This window comes from Pseudophryne corroboree, chromosome 4 (genome assembly GCF_028390025.1).
Source record: "Pseudophryne corroboree isolate aPseCor3 chromosome 4, aPseCor3.hap2, whole genome shotgun sequence".
NCBI classification, from domain to species: domain Eukaryota; kingdom Metazoa; phylum Chordata; class Amphibia; order Anura; family Myobatrachidae; genus Pseudophryne; species Pseudophryne corroboree.
Window position 1 is genome coordinate 550,469,373 of NC_086447.1, and position 17,348 is coordinate 550,486,720.

Genomic DNA, 17,348 nt, shown 5'->3' on the forward strand with positions numbered 1-17,348 from the left:
ACGATATAGGAGGTGGAATGCACCTGTCTCAAGTGCAGTGGAGAATGATTTCAACGTTGTGCAAGGTTCTGATGCCCTTTGAACTTGCCACACGTGAAGTCAGTTCAGACACTGCCAGCCTGAGTCAGGTCATTCCCCTCATCAGGCTTTTGCAGAAGAAGCTGGAGGCATTGAAGAAGGAGCTAAAAGGGAGCGATTCCGCTAGGCATGTGGGACTTGTGGATGCAGCCCTTAATTCGCTTAACAAGGATTCACGGGTGGTCAATCTGTTGAAATCAGAGCACTACATTTTGGCCACCGTGCTCGATCCTAGATTTAAAGCCTACCTTGGATCTCTCTTTCCGGCAGACACAAGTCTGCTGGGGTTGAAAGACCTGCTGGTGACAAAATTGTCAAGTCAAGCGGAACGCGACCTGTCAACATCTCCTCCTTCACATTCTCCCGCAACTGGGGGTGCGAGGAAAAGGCTCAGAATTCCGAGCCCACCCGCTGGCGGTGATGCAGGGCAGTCTGGAGCGACTGCTGATGCTGACATCTGGTCCGGACTGAAGGACCTGACAACGATTACGGACATGTCGTCTACTGTCACTGCATATGATTCTCTCAACATTGATAGAATGGTGGAGGATTATATGAGTGACCGCATCCAAGTAGGCACGTCACACAGTCCGTACTTATACTGGCAGGAAAAAGAGGCAATTTGGAGGCCCTTGCACAAACTGGCTTTATTCTACCTAAGTTGCCCTCCCACAAGTGTGTACTCCGAAAGAGTGTTTAGTGCCGCCGCTCACCTTGTCAGCAATCGGCGTACGAGGTTACATCCAGAAAATGTGGAGAAGATGATGTTCATTAAAATGAATTATAATCAATTCCTCCGCGGAGACATTGACCAGCAGCAATTGCCTCCACAAAGTACACAGGGAGCTGAGATGGTGGATTCCAGTGGGGACGAATTGATAATCTGTGAGGAGGGGGATGTACACGGTGATATATCGGAGGGTGAAGATGAGGTGGACATCTTGCCTCTGTAGAGCCAGTTTGTGCAAGGAGAGATTAATTGCTTCTTTTTTGGGGGGGTCCAAACCAACCCGTCATATCAGTCACAGTCGTGTGGCAGACCCTGTCACTGAAATGATGGGTTGGTTAAAGTGTGCATGTCCTGTTTTGTTTATACAACATAAGGGTGGGTGGGAGGGCCCAAGGACAATTCCATCTTGCACCTCTTTTTTCTTTTCTTTTTCTTTGCATCATGTGCTGATTGGGGAGGGTTTTTTGGAAGGGACATCCTGCGTGACACTGCAGTGCCACTCCTAGATGGGCCCGGTGTTTGTGTCGGCCACTAGGGTCGCTAATCTTACTCACACAGTCAGCTACCTCATTGCGCCTCTTTTTTTCTTTGCGTCATGTGCTGTTTGGGGAGGGTTTTTTGGAAGGGACATCCTGCGTGACACTGCAGTGCCACTCCTAGATGGGCCCGGTGTTTGTGTCGGCCACTAGGGTCGCTAATCTTACTCACACAGCTACCTCATTGCGCCTCTTTTTTTCTTTGCGTCATGTGCTGTTTGGGGAGGGTTTTTTGGAAGGGACATCCTGCGTGACACTGCAGTGCCACTCCTAGATGGGCCCGGTGTTTGTGTCGGCCACTAGGGTCGCTAATCTTACTCACACAGCTACCTCATTGCGCCTCTTTTTTTCTTTGCGTCATGTGCTGTTTGGGGAGGGTTTTTTGGAAGGGCCATCCTGCGTGACACTGCAGTGCCACTCCTAGATGGGCCCGGTGTTTGTGTCGGCCACTAGGGTCGCTAATCTTACTCACACAGCTACCTCATTGCGCCTCTTTTTTTCTTTGCGTCATGTGCTGTTTGGGGAGGGTTTTTTGGAAGGGACATCCTGCGTGACACTGCAGTGCCACTCCTAGATGGGCCCGGTGTTTGTGTCGGCCACTAGGGTCGCTTATCTTACTCACACAGCGACCTCGGTGCAAATTTTAGGACTAAAAATAATATTGTGAGGTGTGAGGTATTCAGAATAGACTGAAAATGAGTGTAAATTATGGTTTTTGAGGTTAATAATACTTTGGGATCAAAATGACCCCCAAATTCTATGATTTAAGCTGTTTTTTAGTGTTTTTTGAAAAAAACACCCGAATCCAAAACACACCCGAATCCGACAAAAAAAATTCGGTGAGGTTTTGCCAAAACGCGTTCGAACCCAAAACACGGCCGCGGAACCGAACCCAAAACCAAAACACAAAACCCGAAAAATTTCAGGCGCTCATCTCTATGGGGCACCCTACCATCTACCCTGCTACTAGCACCCGTGCGTGAGCTATATACTTGTATAGCTCCTGCAAGTTTGCTAGCTGGAAGTATACTGCTGCTGTAATCATCTTGTATTTGATTATGATGTCAATGATAGTGTGTAGTTGCCTAATTGTGCTATTTTCCATTTTTGACTCTTACCCCCATTGATTTGTCTCTATCTCCTCTCCCTCTAACCCCCCCCCCCCCCCCCCCTTTTTAACTGGGACACGTTTCTTTACTAATTTCGTCTATATTTGGTAAAGATGCCTTCTTTTTGCACTCTCTCCTGAGTAATGCCTGATTTAATAGTGGGGTCATGGAATGTTGGAGGTTTTAATTCCCCCGGCCAAGAGACGTAAGGTGTTTCTTTATCTTACTAAACAACATGTTGACCTGGCATTCCTTCAGGAAACACATCTGCCTCCGGATGAGACTGCAAAATTGAGTTGTTTAAATTGGCAAGTGTTGGGTTCTAGTTCATTCAATTCTAAAGCTGGGGGGGTAGTAATACTTATCAAACGCCATGTGCCCATTGCTATTATATCTAATTTAGTCGATCTAAAGGGTCGTTATCTGATAATGTCGGTTAAGATTCATGATAGATCTTATTTACTTTTTAATGTATATGCTCCCAATGTGTATTCTAAATCCTTTTTTCAGACGTTGATTGCCAAGTTGTGTCCCCTACTTTTTGATCCATTAATTCTTTGTGGTGACTTAAATTTAATTTCTTCCCCCTTACTTAGACAGATCTCATACACCTACTTGGTCTCTTACATTACCTAAGTTAGGGGTCCCCCTTTTAGCTGAGATATTACAGGCGGTAGATATATGGAGGGCCCTGCATCCTATTGATAAGGAATACACATGCCTATCTGCAGCAAACCATGCTCTCTCTAGAATAGATTACATCTTACTATCACAATGTCTTTTACCACAGGTAATGAGTTCTTATATTGAATAAATAAATAAAATAAATAGGATTGATAATTTGGCTCATTTAGAAGGCAATCCACTTCTGTTTTGAATGACGGCAAAATCAGTCCTCCGGGGTGACATTGTTTTTTATGTCTCTGCCACAAATAAATATGCATCCCAATACATGGAATTTCAGGGAAACTTGTCGACAGCCGTTTAGCAGTACAAATCTTCTTCAACGCCCCATAATCGGCTTTTATACATTGATGCTAAGACACATTTTGATGAATTTATGAAATCGATAGGGGATCGATATCTTTTCTCTGTGAATTATAGATACCATAAATTTGGTAATAAAACAGGAAAATTATTGTCAAATTTACGCAATGGTTCACGCCCCCCAATGGTCACTCGTCCATTGCGTACCCCTTTGGGTGTCCTGACCACTAGCAACAAGGAAATTATCAAGACTTATGCTCAACCGCTTTGATTCCACCCTCTACAAGTTCACATGATGACTTGCCCTGGCCTCCTGCTTTCTGGGACAACTTTCCCACTCCACAACTTCCATCATCCATGGTTCAGGCACTCCTTGATCCTATTACCCTGGAAGAAGTCCGACATGTTATTGGTCTGTTCGACCGTGATAAGGCGTCTGGTCCAGATGGTTTTAGCACGGATTTTTAAAACATTCTGTTTCCCCATTTAGGTGATACACTGGTACGAGTTCTGAATGCCTTGTTATATTCTACATCCCTCCCTCTTCATTTTAACACGGCCATACTTAAAATTCTTCCCAAACAAGTAGGGATCTATCACTCCCTGGTTCTTACCATCCCCTATCAATCCTGAATCTTGACTATAGTTTGCTCACCAAGATATTAGCTGATCATATCAAATCGTTACTTTCCCATATTATACATAAAGATCAAACCGGGTTCATAGTGGGGCGACACTCTGAAATGAATGTCCATCGGGTACTTTCTGCAATATATGTCTCCGATAATTTGCTTCCCTCTGACCTCCCTCTCATTCTTTCCCCATATTTACAGGAGCTTCATCTACGCACCCTACAAAAAGCTTATACCTCCCCAACCCAGCACGCTAGATTTAATCCATCTGAATCTGGCGACTGCCCTAAATGTCACGCACGTACTGCTACCTTTTATCATATGTTTTGGGAGTGTGGTCTAATTTGCCGATTCTGGTATAAAGTGGTTGCGTTTATTAATCAATTATTGGGTCTATGGGTCAGAGCGACTCCACTGACTTGCCTTTGTGCAAATTTTAATGAATGGGACCTAGGACCATCAGGTGGACAATACCTGCCATTTCTTACGGTATTTGTGTCAGTGTATAATTTTTTATCTTATCACACTGGCTTTCGGCTTCTTCTCCCAAACTAATAGAAGTACATGGAAAGCTCTTATGGATATTGTATTTCAACAGGAAATCTGCCCAGGTTGACATAGAATCTGGAGTTAAATCTTTTTACAAATTGATTCGCAAGATCAGACAACAAAAACCCAAATCTTTAAGGTATTTGAACACACGGAATGGTTCCTTCATAGAAGACTTTGGAAGACTCTGCACCCTGACCCCTCCCCTCTCTAATCTCTGGTTTTTAGTAATTGCTATGATTCTTGGTACTATTGTTATAGGGTACCATTGTATAATTACTGCAACAAAGGTACTGATATGTTAAATTTTTCTTGTCCCCGCCCTCCCTCTTGTGTGTTCCCTTAACTTACTTTCCCCCCTTCTTCATTTTCTTTTTAACTTTTCTTTATTTGCATCCAGAAATTTCTTGTAGGTTGTATTGTTATTGTTTAATATACTATAGTCAGGAGCGGTTCTAGGCATGGGCAAGCAGGGCGGGCACCCGAGACGCTGTGGCCTGCGGCCGCAGTCATCCCTCAGGTGTCTACTGCCCACCTGCACCCAGCATCCTGCACCCCTCTCCCGTTCCCCGACTGCAGCAGGCGCAGTGGGCTGTGTGGGTGCCTGCTGCAGCCGGATTCAACGTCAGACACTAGAGGTCATAATTGGCCTCTAGTGTCTGTGCGGCGCTGCTATGGGAGAGAGACGACAGCAAATATGGAGGGCAGCAGCGGTCGGGAAGCAGGAGCAAGGCTGGTGAGTATTTGGGGTTTTGTTTTGTTTTTTTGTAATGTTTGTTAGCGGCGCTACCAGGGGAACAACTACTCTGGGCACAGCTACAGGGGGCACAAACCAGGGGGCACAACTACTGGGGGCAAATCTACAGCGGGCACAAACCAGGGGGCACAACTACTAGGGGCAAATCTACAGGGGGCATAAACCGGGGGCAAAACTACTGGGAGCAAATCTACAGGGGGCACAACTACTCCGGGCACAACTACAGGGGGCACAACTACTGGAGGAAAATCTAGAGGGAGCACAGCTACAGGGTGCACAACTACTGGGGGCAAATCTACTGGGAGCACAGCTACAGGTGGCATAACTACTGGGGCCATAACTACAGGGGGCATAACTGTGGCCATGCCCCTTCCCTATGAAGTCATGCCCCTATTTGTTTGCGCGCTCCTCTGGCGCACTATGTTTGACCTTGGGGCCTCCAAAGGAAACTAGAACTGGCCCTGACTATAGTCATGGAACGCGCTCAATTGCTGGCATCAATTACCCTTGGTAATTGTCTATCCCAAGCCGGTTGAACATTTCATATTGTGTTATTATGTTAGGCTACTGGTTAGCTATTTTTTTACTCAATAATTCACTGGTTCTTGCTACTCTGGTAACTTAGCGATATTGTTCTACAGTATAATTTCCATAATTGTCATAACATTTCTTTCTCTTCATTTTATCTATGTTTATGTTTCATGACTGATTGTATCTGTTTCCCTACGTGTATTATTTTGTGAAAATGAATAAGCAGATTTTTTTTAAACTTTATTGTTTTTATTCCTTTTCTCGTCCTTTTTTATCTTTTCCACTGTATACCTTTCTTTTTTCTATACATTTGCTCTAGCTATTTCTTTCCACATATAGAGCGGGTTGCACCAAGGATTAAAATAAGTCCAAACCTCTGAAAATGCCATTTTCAGAGGTTTGGCCATTAAATCTTCTGAAAATGGAATTTGGCCATTGGCATATGCACCATGTTTGGCGGTGGGTAACCCCATTTTTAGATGGCCATGTCCTATAGAAGCCGATGGGCTTCTATTGCATTTCCCCACTGAGAGGGTTTCAATCGGGATCCAACTTCATGAAACTGTGGTGTCTGCGGTGGAAAATAAAGTGAGTTGCACTTTCCAGGTCTATATGGTTCTGTCACATTTGGTGCCCAAAAAGGGACGACAATTGCTGGATTGTACCCAAAGCAAAAACCCTGATATGGTAACCAGATCCACCCACTTTGGCAGTGAGAAGCATTGCAGGATGCTACACGCAATCAAAAAACAACAGCAGTGGATAATTATACATGTGTCTTTTTGGAGGCTGTGCACAATATAAATTATTTATTAATTTCTGTGTATGGAGCTAGAAAACCAGGGAATGGTGTGCAGTATTAAGGAAAACCAGCTGAGATAAAGTGTTGGGAATTTGGCTTGCCATAGATAGTTATTTAAGCCTACTAAGTTTGTGTATGAAAGGCATGGACACCTGGAGGAGCTGATGAAAGTGTTTGCTGAGCTGACTACAGGCCAGCAAACCCAAATATAGTTGTTATATACTGAGCTAACAGAAATAAGAAAAGGTGGGCAGCAGCAGGAAGTGTTAGAAAAACTTACACTGTCAGGTGATATTGAGGCATTTTTCTGCACCTCTGAACACACTGCCACATGGTTAAAGCACCCAGAGGGGTAATGGCCTGTCAGGTTACCTCCCTGCCTCACAGAGGAGTTGCAGCGAGCTTATATTGCCTTGACAATATCTGAAGCTAGCTCCTATCCTCATCTGAAGGAGGATACATTCAGCAGAGTTGGGGTTACAAGTCCTAATAAAGCCCAAGAGCTTCATGAGTGGTGGCTGGGCCTGTTTGTGCCTCCAAGGGTCCAGCTGGCCAAATTAGCCAGACTGAGTAAAGCATGGCTACAGCCGGCGAGACATTCTGCTCCACGTATAGTAGAAATTGTTGCTTTAGACATTGCCATATGGGTATTGGACCATTGCATACAACGGTGGGCCCCGCAGGCTGACCCTTAAATGTTTGAGGAGTTAGCCATGGCAATTGAGTGGTACCTGACCCTAGAGAAACTGAAAAAAGCCACCCAAGGGTTACCACCCGTACCTAAGCCCAGGTCCAGGGCCCCAGTTGTTAAACAAACCAACCCGCCACCACCTGTGTGTTTTGTCTGTGGTGAACCTGGACATATATGACGAGGCTGCCCAAGGCAGAGTGAGCCAATGTTTTGCAATGCTGGGAAAATCACTTGTTCTGTGATTAGCATGGCAGCTGGAAGTATTTCCCTGGCAGAAACTGACCTGTTTCGTCTGATGGTACAAGTGGGAAGATGGGAGATCTGGGCCTTAGTTGATACTGGCAGTGAATTATCTCTTATCTCTGCTAACCTGGTTTCTCCTGGAGCTGATCAGGTGTTACCCCCTGTAAAAGTGCTATGTATCCATAGGGATATAGAAGAATGACCATGGATGCACCTGCTAGTGGTGGTAAAAGGACGATCATTAAAAATAATAGCTGAAGTAGCCAACGAAACACCTTATCTGCTGATTTTGGGACAGGACTTTCCACTGTTGCAAGAGGTGGTTACATGACATAACAGAGACAGACAAATAGCGGCTGAAGATCATCAGAAAAGCAAATCTACAGGTTGCCCTTGATCTCCCATTGATGAGAGTGTGTCTTTTCAGGACATTGGATGGGAGCAACAGAATGATGGTAATCTGATAAATGCATTTGAAAATGTTGTGTTGGTAAATAATAGTTACTGCTTTGCCACCAGAAGGTGTGTCATGTTTAATGTTGAAAAATGATTTACCGTACCATGTAACCTATTTGCAGGGTAAGCGAGTAGACCAGCTGCTAGTTCCTCAGAAACATGAGCATCTGGTATTGAGGGTGGCTTACATGCATTTATGTGGTGGCCATTTGGGGGGGGAGAAAACTCTCCAGCATATCCAGTTACGGTTCCTTTGGCCAGGCATTCACACGGCATAAAGAAATATTGTCAGGAGTGCCCAGTGTGCCAAAAGACAGCACCCTAGCCATAATATAGAGCGCCATTGATTTCCCTATCTCTCATTTCTGTGCCTTTTGAGCAAAATTAGTATGGATCTGATAGGGCCAGTGGAAAAATCTGCTCGTGGGCATCAGTATATACTAGTGGTGGTTGACTATGCTACCAAGCACCTGGAGTCCATTCCAGTACATAATATGAAGTCTAGTACTATTGCTCGGGCACTACTAATACTATGACCCCACTGGGGATCCCAAAAGAGATCCTTATTGACCAAAGTACTCCTTTTATGTCTAAATTGATGAAAGATCAATGTCATTTGTTGAGTGTGGATAAAAATAACACCTTAGTTTACCACCCGTAGACAGATGTGCTTCAACTGAACCCTGAAGCAAATGATACGTTGGGCTGTGTCCCAAGAGAAGTGAGATTGGTACCTCATTTTACCATATACAAGACAAGAAGAAAAAGAAGACTCCTTTTGGATGCACTTTTAAGGATCAAAGGTAGATCTGTGTGGAATTAGTTAAAATGTAACTTTTAATTGATTACTTAGGGGTGTATTCAATAAGTGTCGGAAGCTGCCGTCTTGTCGGAATGATGGCAGCTTTTGAAAGGTTTAGGTCGGAAGGGATTCCGAACTATTCAATACTAGCTGTTTTTTTCTGACAAGTCGGGAATTCCTGACTTGTCGGAAAACACATGGATTGTAGGATTAGCCGCGGATCCACGTGTTCCGTGGCCAAATCCAGATTTTGGCCACGGTTCCGACAATGTCAAACCAACTTTTTTAAAGTCGGATTGACATTGTCGGAACCAGGGAGATGAGACGCATGAGGCGGCCGGAGGAGCAGCGGCAGAGCCGGCCGGAGGAGCAGCGGGACAGGCGGCCGGAGGCACTGCGGGACAGGCGGCCAGATGAGCATCGGCAGAGGCGGCCAGTGTAGCAGCGGGACAGGCGGCTGGAGGAGCAGCGTGTGAAGAAGTCAGAGGAGCCGGGGAGCGGGTACGGGTGAGTATTGCCAGTGGCAGCAGCAGCACGGACCGGTGCTCAGAAGCTCACTGACATTTGTCGGGAGCGGCCAAATCCGACAGTCGGATTTGGCCACCCCATTGAATACTCACCTGTCGGGTCCTTTCTGTCGGAAAGGATCCGACAGGTATTGAATAAACCCCTACATATAAATCAGTGTATCCAAAAAAAGACAGACAACATTAATATAAAAATTAATATTGTTCATTAATAATAAATATTCATAAACCCAAAGAACTGTGTTCTTTGTTTGTTATTTATGTAAGACGACGTATCATAGATAGAGTTTGTCATTGTCTAGATAAATTTGTGATATGACAATGTAAAATTACATGCATTGGGTTGAGGAGTTTTAAAACCAGGTAAGGTACCAAGACTGTTTGCTTGCAAAGTACCTCCTTCTTGAGGTTACACCTAAACACAAGGTATATATGCATAGAATAAAGAGGATACTGGAAAAATGGAGGCAACAATGTACAGTGCATCTGGAAAGTATTCACAGCACTTCACTTTTTCCACATTTTGTTATGTTACAGCCTTATTCCAAAATGGAATAAATTAATTTTTCCCCCTCAAAATTTTACACACAATACCTCAAAATGACGTGAAAAAGTTTTTTTTTTAGATTTTTGCAGATTTATTAAAAATTTAAAGAAAACTAAGAAATCACATATACTTAAGTATTTATAGCCTTTGCCATGAAGCTCAAAATTGAGCTCAGGTGCATCCTGTTTCCACTGATCATCCTTGAGATGTTCTTACAACTTAATTGGAGTCCATCTGTAGTAAATTCAGTTGATTGGATATGATTTGAAAAGGCACATACCTTGACAGTGCATGTCTGAGCACAAACCAAGCATGAAGTCAAAGGAATTGTCTGTAGACCTCCGAGACAGGATTTTCTCAAGGCACAAATCTGGGGAAGAGTACAGAAAAATATCTGCTGCTTTGAAGGTCCCAATGAGCACAGTGGCCTCCATCATCCGTAATGGAAGAAGTTCAGAAACCCCTGGGCTCTTTCTAGAGTTGGCCAGCCATCTAAACTGAGCGATCTGGGGAGAAGGACCCTAGTCAGGGAGGTGACCAAGAACCCGATGGTCACTCTGTCAAAGCTACAGCATTCCTCTGTGGAGAGAGGAGAACCTTCAAGAAGGACAACCATCTGTGCAGCAATCCACCAATCAGGCCTGTATGGTAGAGTGGCCAGACAGAAACCACTCCTTAGTAAAAAGCGCATGGCAGCCTACCTGGAGTTTGCCAAAATGCATCTGAAGGACTCTCAGACCATGAGAGATACAAAATTCTCTGGTCTTATTAGACAAAGATTGAACTATTTGGCGTGAATGCTAGGCATCATGTTTAGAGGAAACCAGGCATCTGCTGATGGGGAGAGGAAGGGCGGAAGATGCGTTTTGTCTGCTGTATGGGCTTCATCACTTCCGGGTGTGCCACGATTGCTGGCCCTTGTAGTTGATAACTTTGCCAGGGTACACACGGAGAGATCCGTGCTTAATTTCTAAGCAATCTCACTAGATTGCTTAGAAATTAAGCATGGATCTCTCTGTGTATGCCTATAGCGATAGCGATGCGCGGCCCTGTGCCTCGCTATCACCGGTTCTAGATTAGGCCTGCATGCAGGGACAATCTAGTCAGGTCACTCACTTCACCACTGTGTGACATGAGCGGCCCACCATCCCCCTCTGCTCAGCAATGTAGATAAAAGGAGGACCCTCGCGACGCTGAGTGAGGAGACGCTGACACGCTGAGTGATCCGGAGGTCTGTTAACCGGAAGTGACAAGTGTGCAATGAGTGTGCACGCACGTCCACGCGTAAGAGGAAACAGGGCGGCGGGAAGCGGAGAGGCTGCAAACGGGGTTGCCGGAGCGAGGGTCTGCAAGCAGCAGAACCGGCAGCCAGGGCCTGGTGCAGGGAACCAGACTATGAGGAGCCGGACCGAAAGAAGCTGAAGGGAGTTGGCTGGATGGACACGCTGAGGCGGGAGGGAGCTGAGACCTGGAAGCAGGTGTTGCTGCTGCTACAGTACCTCTTAACAGAGACAGAAGCCGGGTGTACATCTGTAAGGTGACAGAGGTGCAGGGAGACATAGCAACTGCAAGTGGGGACGACATTGGCAAAAGGAGAAGGTCTTACGCAGATAAGTATTAGCTTCCTACTATATTGTATGTGATTGTTTTTCTCTTTTTCTCTCTCCCCTTGTCCTTGTCTTTGATTTAATTAACTGTTTCTGTTCTGTTGTGATTACTGTTTCTCTTCATAGCTAGGCCATAGTATAATATCTTATTGCGTAGTTGAATTGTTTATATTATTGTATTATTTTTTTCGGAAGGTAAAAGGGAAAAAGGGAGCTAGGGTTGTCAAGGAAATGGGTGGGGCCATGATTAAGAATCTCACTCAGTGCATGTCGTGCAACATGTATGAGCACCTGGAGCAACCGGCCCAGTGTGATTACATCTGCGCAAGATGTGTTCGAACGATTGCTCTGGAAGGCCAGGTAACTGATCTAGAGCAAACCATCACACATCAGAGGGAGATTCACAATCTCTTGCAGAGCTTAGATAGAACAGTGGAGGAGTTGCAGGGGTGCACTGGTAGATGAGGATGAAAAGTTTGCCAGCTGGGTCACAGATAGAAGGAAGAAAAAGAAGGGGAGGCACGTCATCTTTGAACTACCAAACCCTAATAAATTTGTCTGATTGGACATTAATTCTTAGGATGGTAGTGAGAAAATGTCAGAGCCGGAGGAGACTGTTCCCTCCAGCAACCGGAGGAGCGGTCGTTCTGGCATGGATGGGATAAAAGAAAGCGAGGTATTTTGTCAGATTGTAGTGGTAGGAGATTCTATTATCAGGAAGACAGATAGGGCAATCTACTACCGGGACAGTGATTGCCATACAGTCTGTTGTATCCCAGGTGCTCGGGTACGGCACATCATGAACCGGGTAGATAGATTGTTGGGAGGGGCTGGGAAAGACCCGGCGGTCTTGGTGCACGTTGGCACCAACAACAAAGTTAGTGGTAGGTGGGATGTCCTTAAGAAAGATTATAGGGACTTAGGCCAGAAACTAAAGGCAAGGACATCTCGGGTAATATTCTCTGAAATATTACCCATGCCACGCGCTAGCCCAGGAAGGCAGAGGGAGATTAGTGAGGTAAATGTGTGGCTTAGAGATTGGTGTAGAAAAGAGGGGTTTGTGTTACTGGAACACTGGGCGGACTTCTCAGGCACCATCTTTTTTGTTGCGATGGATTGCACCTGAATGAGGAGGGGGCAGCAGTGCTGGGGGGTAGGATGGTTATAGGGTTGGAGGAGTTTTTAAACTAGGTGCCTGGGGGGAGGGTTTAGCTAGAAACTACGGATCATGCAGTGAGAATAGTGGGGATGGTGGTAATGAACAAAATGGGGGGGGAGTAAGGGGGAGCGAAAGAGCAGCCGGCAAGGGTATTAACATGGGTATTAAAAAAGGTTTTACCAAAACACTAACTAACGACAATTACGGGTCATCGTTACTGCATAAAGAGAATGATGTCCTTAACACAAGGGGAAATAATTATCTTAATTATACTTATCTTAATTGTATGTATGTAAATGCTAGAAGCCTTACAGGTAAAAAGGGGGTACTAGAAATCCTTGCTGCAAGCAAACAGTATTATATTATAGGCATTACTGAAACTTGGTTGGAAGAATCTCATAATTGGACAATCATTCTAGAGGGTTATACGCTGTTCAAGAGAGACAGATTAAATAAATGGGGTGGAGGGGCATGTCTTTACGTAAAGCCATTTTTAAAACCTGATATATGGGAAGATATTCAAGAGTGGACTGTAAATACTGTTGAGACGTTATGGGTAGAAATTGCATGCGGGGGTAAGGGAATAAAAAAGATAGTATTGGGATTATGCTAAAGGCCGCCTTTTATTAAGGTGTCTTAATGAGGCAAATTGAAAAAGCAGCAGGAGTAGGAGACGTAGTAGTGATGGGAGATTTTAACTATCCAGAGATAAATTGGAAAAATTATTCATGTGATACTGTTAGGGGTAATATGTTTTTAAACACACTAAATGATAACTACTTTGTTCAACTAATTGAGGAACCAACTAGGTACAATGCAATCTTAGTCCTGGTAATAACAATGGGGAAATGATATAAAATATTATAGTAGGGGAGCCCATGGGAAACAGCGACCACAAGATGGTCACATTCAATATCAGTTTTCATAAGCAGTCCTATATTGGCTCAACTTTAGCAAAGTCAACTTTGACATGATGAGGGAAGCCTTGAGGGACATTGAATGGAAAATTTTGTTTCAAGAAAAAAATACTACAAAGAAATTGGAGGTATTAAAATCACTGCTAGTTAAAAATACTTGCAAATTTATTCCCACTGGCAGCAAAAAAGGAGTAAAAATTCCAAACCAATGTGGCTTAACAAAAAGATAAAGGAACTAATGGGCAAAAAAAGGCGAGCATTCAAAAAATACAAATTTGATGGGAATGCGGAGTCATTTCAGCACTATAAGGATTGTAACAAAATATGCAAAAAAGAAGTAAGAGCGGCTAAAATAGAAGCTGGAAAAACTAGTAGCAAAGGAAAGCAAAGCAAATCCCCCCCCCCCCCCCCCCCAAAAAAAAAAATGTAAATACATCAACAGCAAAAGATTAAAGAAGGAGAGTATAGGCCCTTTAAAAGAGAAGATAGGAGTCAATCAAAAATGATAATAATATAGCGGACATACTAAATAAGTTTTTTTCAACAGTGTTTACAAGAGAGGACCAAGTGCAGGGATTAACACACAATCTCAACAAAGGCAATGTCCCACTGCTAAGTGCTTATTTAAGTGAGGAGGTAGTCTGTGACCAATTAAAAAATGTAACGATTGATTAGTCACTTGGTCCCGATGGAATTCACCCAAGGGTTCTCATGGAGTTTAACTCTGAACTTGCAAGACTGCTATTTTTGATCTTCAATGATTCAGTTATATCAGTTATGGTTCCCAAAGACTGGTGTATAGCAGAAGTAGTGCCGATATTCAAAAAATGAAGTAAAGCTGAACCGGGTAATTATAGACCAGTCTTACATCTATAGTGGGGAAATTATAGGAAGGTATTCTAAGGGATAGTATTCAGAAGTTCCTTGAAGCCAATAAGGTATTTAATAGGAACCAACATGGATTTGTGAAAGACAGATCATGTCAAACAAACTTACTTGGCTTTTATGAAACAGTGCGAACCTTGATCAGGGTAAGGAGGTCGATGTAATCTTTTTCGACTTGCCAAAGCTTTCGACACAGTACCACACATGCGACTTATCTATAAGCTACAAGAAATAGGGCTAGGGAGCACAATATGCACTTGGGTCAGAAATTGGTTAGATAATACTGAGCAGCGCATTGTGGTTAATGGATCATTTTCAAATTGGACTGAAGTGCTAAGTGGTGTGCCACAAGGGTCTGTACTTGGACCACTATTGCTCAACATTTTCATTAACGACCTAACAGTAGGCCTAGAGAGCATGATGTCAATTTTTGTAGACGATACCAAATTGTGTAAGGTTATAAATACGGAGGGGGATGCTGAGTCTCTTCAGAATGACTTAGTCAAACTAGAAGCATGGGCAGCAAAATGGAGAGTGAGCTTCAATACAGACAAGTGTAAGGTAATGCACTGTGGTAGCAAGAACAAAAATAACACCTACATACTAAATGGGGTAATATTAGGTGATTCTGTACTGGAAAAAGACTTAGGTATTCACATAGATAGCAAACTAAGCAGCAGTACCTAATTTAGGATTGCAGCAAAGAAGGCTAATAAGATATTAGCATGCATAAAACGGGGAATTGATGCAAGGGACGAGAGTGTTATACTCCAATTATATACAGTCAGGTCCATAAATATTGGGACATCGACACAATTCTCATATTTTGGGCTCTATACCCCACCACAATGGATTTGAAATTAAACAAACAAGATGTGCTTTAACTGCAGACTTTCCGCTTTCATTTGAGGGTATTTACATCCAAATCAGGTGAACGGTGGAGGAATTACAATGGTTTCTATATGTGCCTCCCACTTTTTAAGGGACCAAAAGTAATGGGACAAACTAAACAATCCTAAATCAATATTTCACTTTTTAATACTTTGTTGCAAATCCTTTGCAGTCAATTACAGCCTGAAGTCTGGAATGCATAGACATCATCAGACGCTGGGTTTCATCCCTGGTTATGCTCTGCCAGGCCTCTACTGCAAATGTCTTCAGTTCCTGCTTGTTCTTGGGGCATATTCCCTTCAGTTTTGTCTTCATCAAGTGAAATGCATGCTCAATCGGATTTAGGTCAGGTGATTGACTTGGCCATTGCATAACATTCCACTTATTTGCCTTAAAAAACTCTTTGGTTGCTTTCGCAGTATGCTTCGGGTCATTGTCCATCTGCACTGTGAAGCGCCGTCCAATGAGTTCTGAAGCATTTGACTGAATATGAGCAGATAATATTGCCCAAAACACTTCAGAATTCATCCTGCTGCTTTTGTCAGCAGTCACATTATCAATAAATACAAGGGAACCAGTTCCATTGGCAGCCATACATGCCCACGCCATGACACCACCACCACCATGCTTCACTGATGAGGTGGTATGTTTTGGATCATGAGCAGTTCCTTTCCTTCACCATACTCTTCTCTTCCCATCACTCTGGAACAAGTTGATCTTTGTCTCATCTGTCCATAGGATGTTGTTCCAGAACTGTAAAGGCTTTTTTAGATGTTGTTTGGCAAACTCTAATCTGGTGTTCCTATTTTTGTGGTGCACCAATGGTTTACATCTTGTTGTGAACCCTCTATATTCACTCTTGTGAAGTCTTCTCTTGATTGTTGACTTTGACACATATACATCTACCTGCTGGAGAGTGTTCTTGATCTGGGCAACTGTTGTGAAGGGGTTTTTCTTCACCAGGGAAATAATTCTTCTGTCATCTACCACAGTTGTTTTCCGTGGTCTTCCAGGTCTTTTTGTGTTGCTGAGCTCTCTGGTGCGTTCTTTCTTTTTAAGAATGTTCCAAACAGTTGATTTGACCACACCTAATGTTTTTGCTATCTCTCTGATGTGTTTGCTTTGATTTGTCAGCCTAATGATGGCTTGCTGCACTGATAGTGGCAGCTCTTTGGATCTCATATTGAGAGTCGACAGCAACAGATTCCAAATGCAAATGTCACACCTGGAATCTACTCCAGACCTTTTACCTGCTTAATTGATGATGAAATAATGAGGGAATAGCCCACTCCTGTCCATGAAATAGCTTTTGAGTCGATTGTCCCATTACTTTTGGTCCCTTAAAAAGTGGGAGGCACATACAGAAACCATTGTAATTCCTAAACCGTTCACTTGATTTGGATGTAAATACCCTCAAATTAAAGTGGAAAGTCTGCAGTTAAAGCACATCTTGTTTGTTTCATTTCAAATCCATTGTGTTGGTGTATAGAGCCCAAAATATGAGAATTGTGTCGATGTCCCAATATTTATGGACCTGACTGTAAATCACTAGTGAGGACACATCTTGAATACTGTGCACAATTTTGGACACCATACTACAAACAGGATATCCTGGAGCTAGAAAAGGTTCAGAGGCGGGCGACCAAACTAATGAAGGGCATGGAGACGCTGGAATACGAGGATAGGCTTGCAAGGCTAGGCATGTTTACAATGGAAAAGATGAGACTAAGAGGGGACATGATCAACATTTACAAATATATAAGGGGACAATACACAGAGATTGCGCGGGACCTGTTTTTGGTAAGATCAACACAGAGGACACATGGACACTTGCTTAGGTTAGAGGAGAGGAGATTCCGAACAAAGCGACGAAAAGGTTTTTTCACAGTAAGGACAATATGTGTTTGGAATT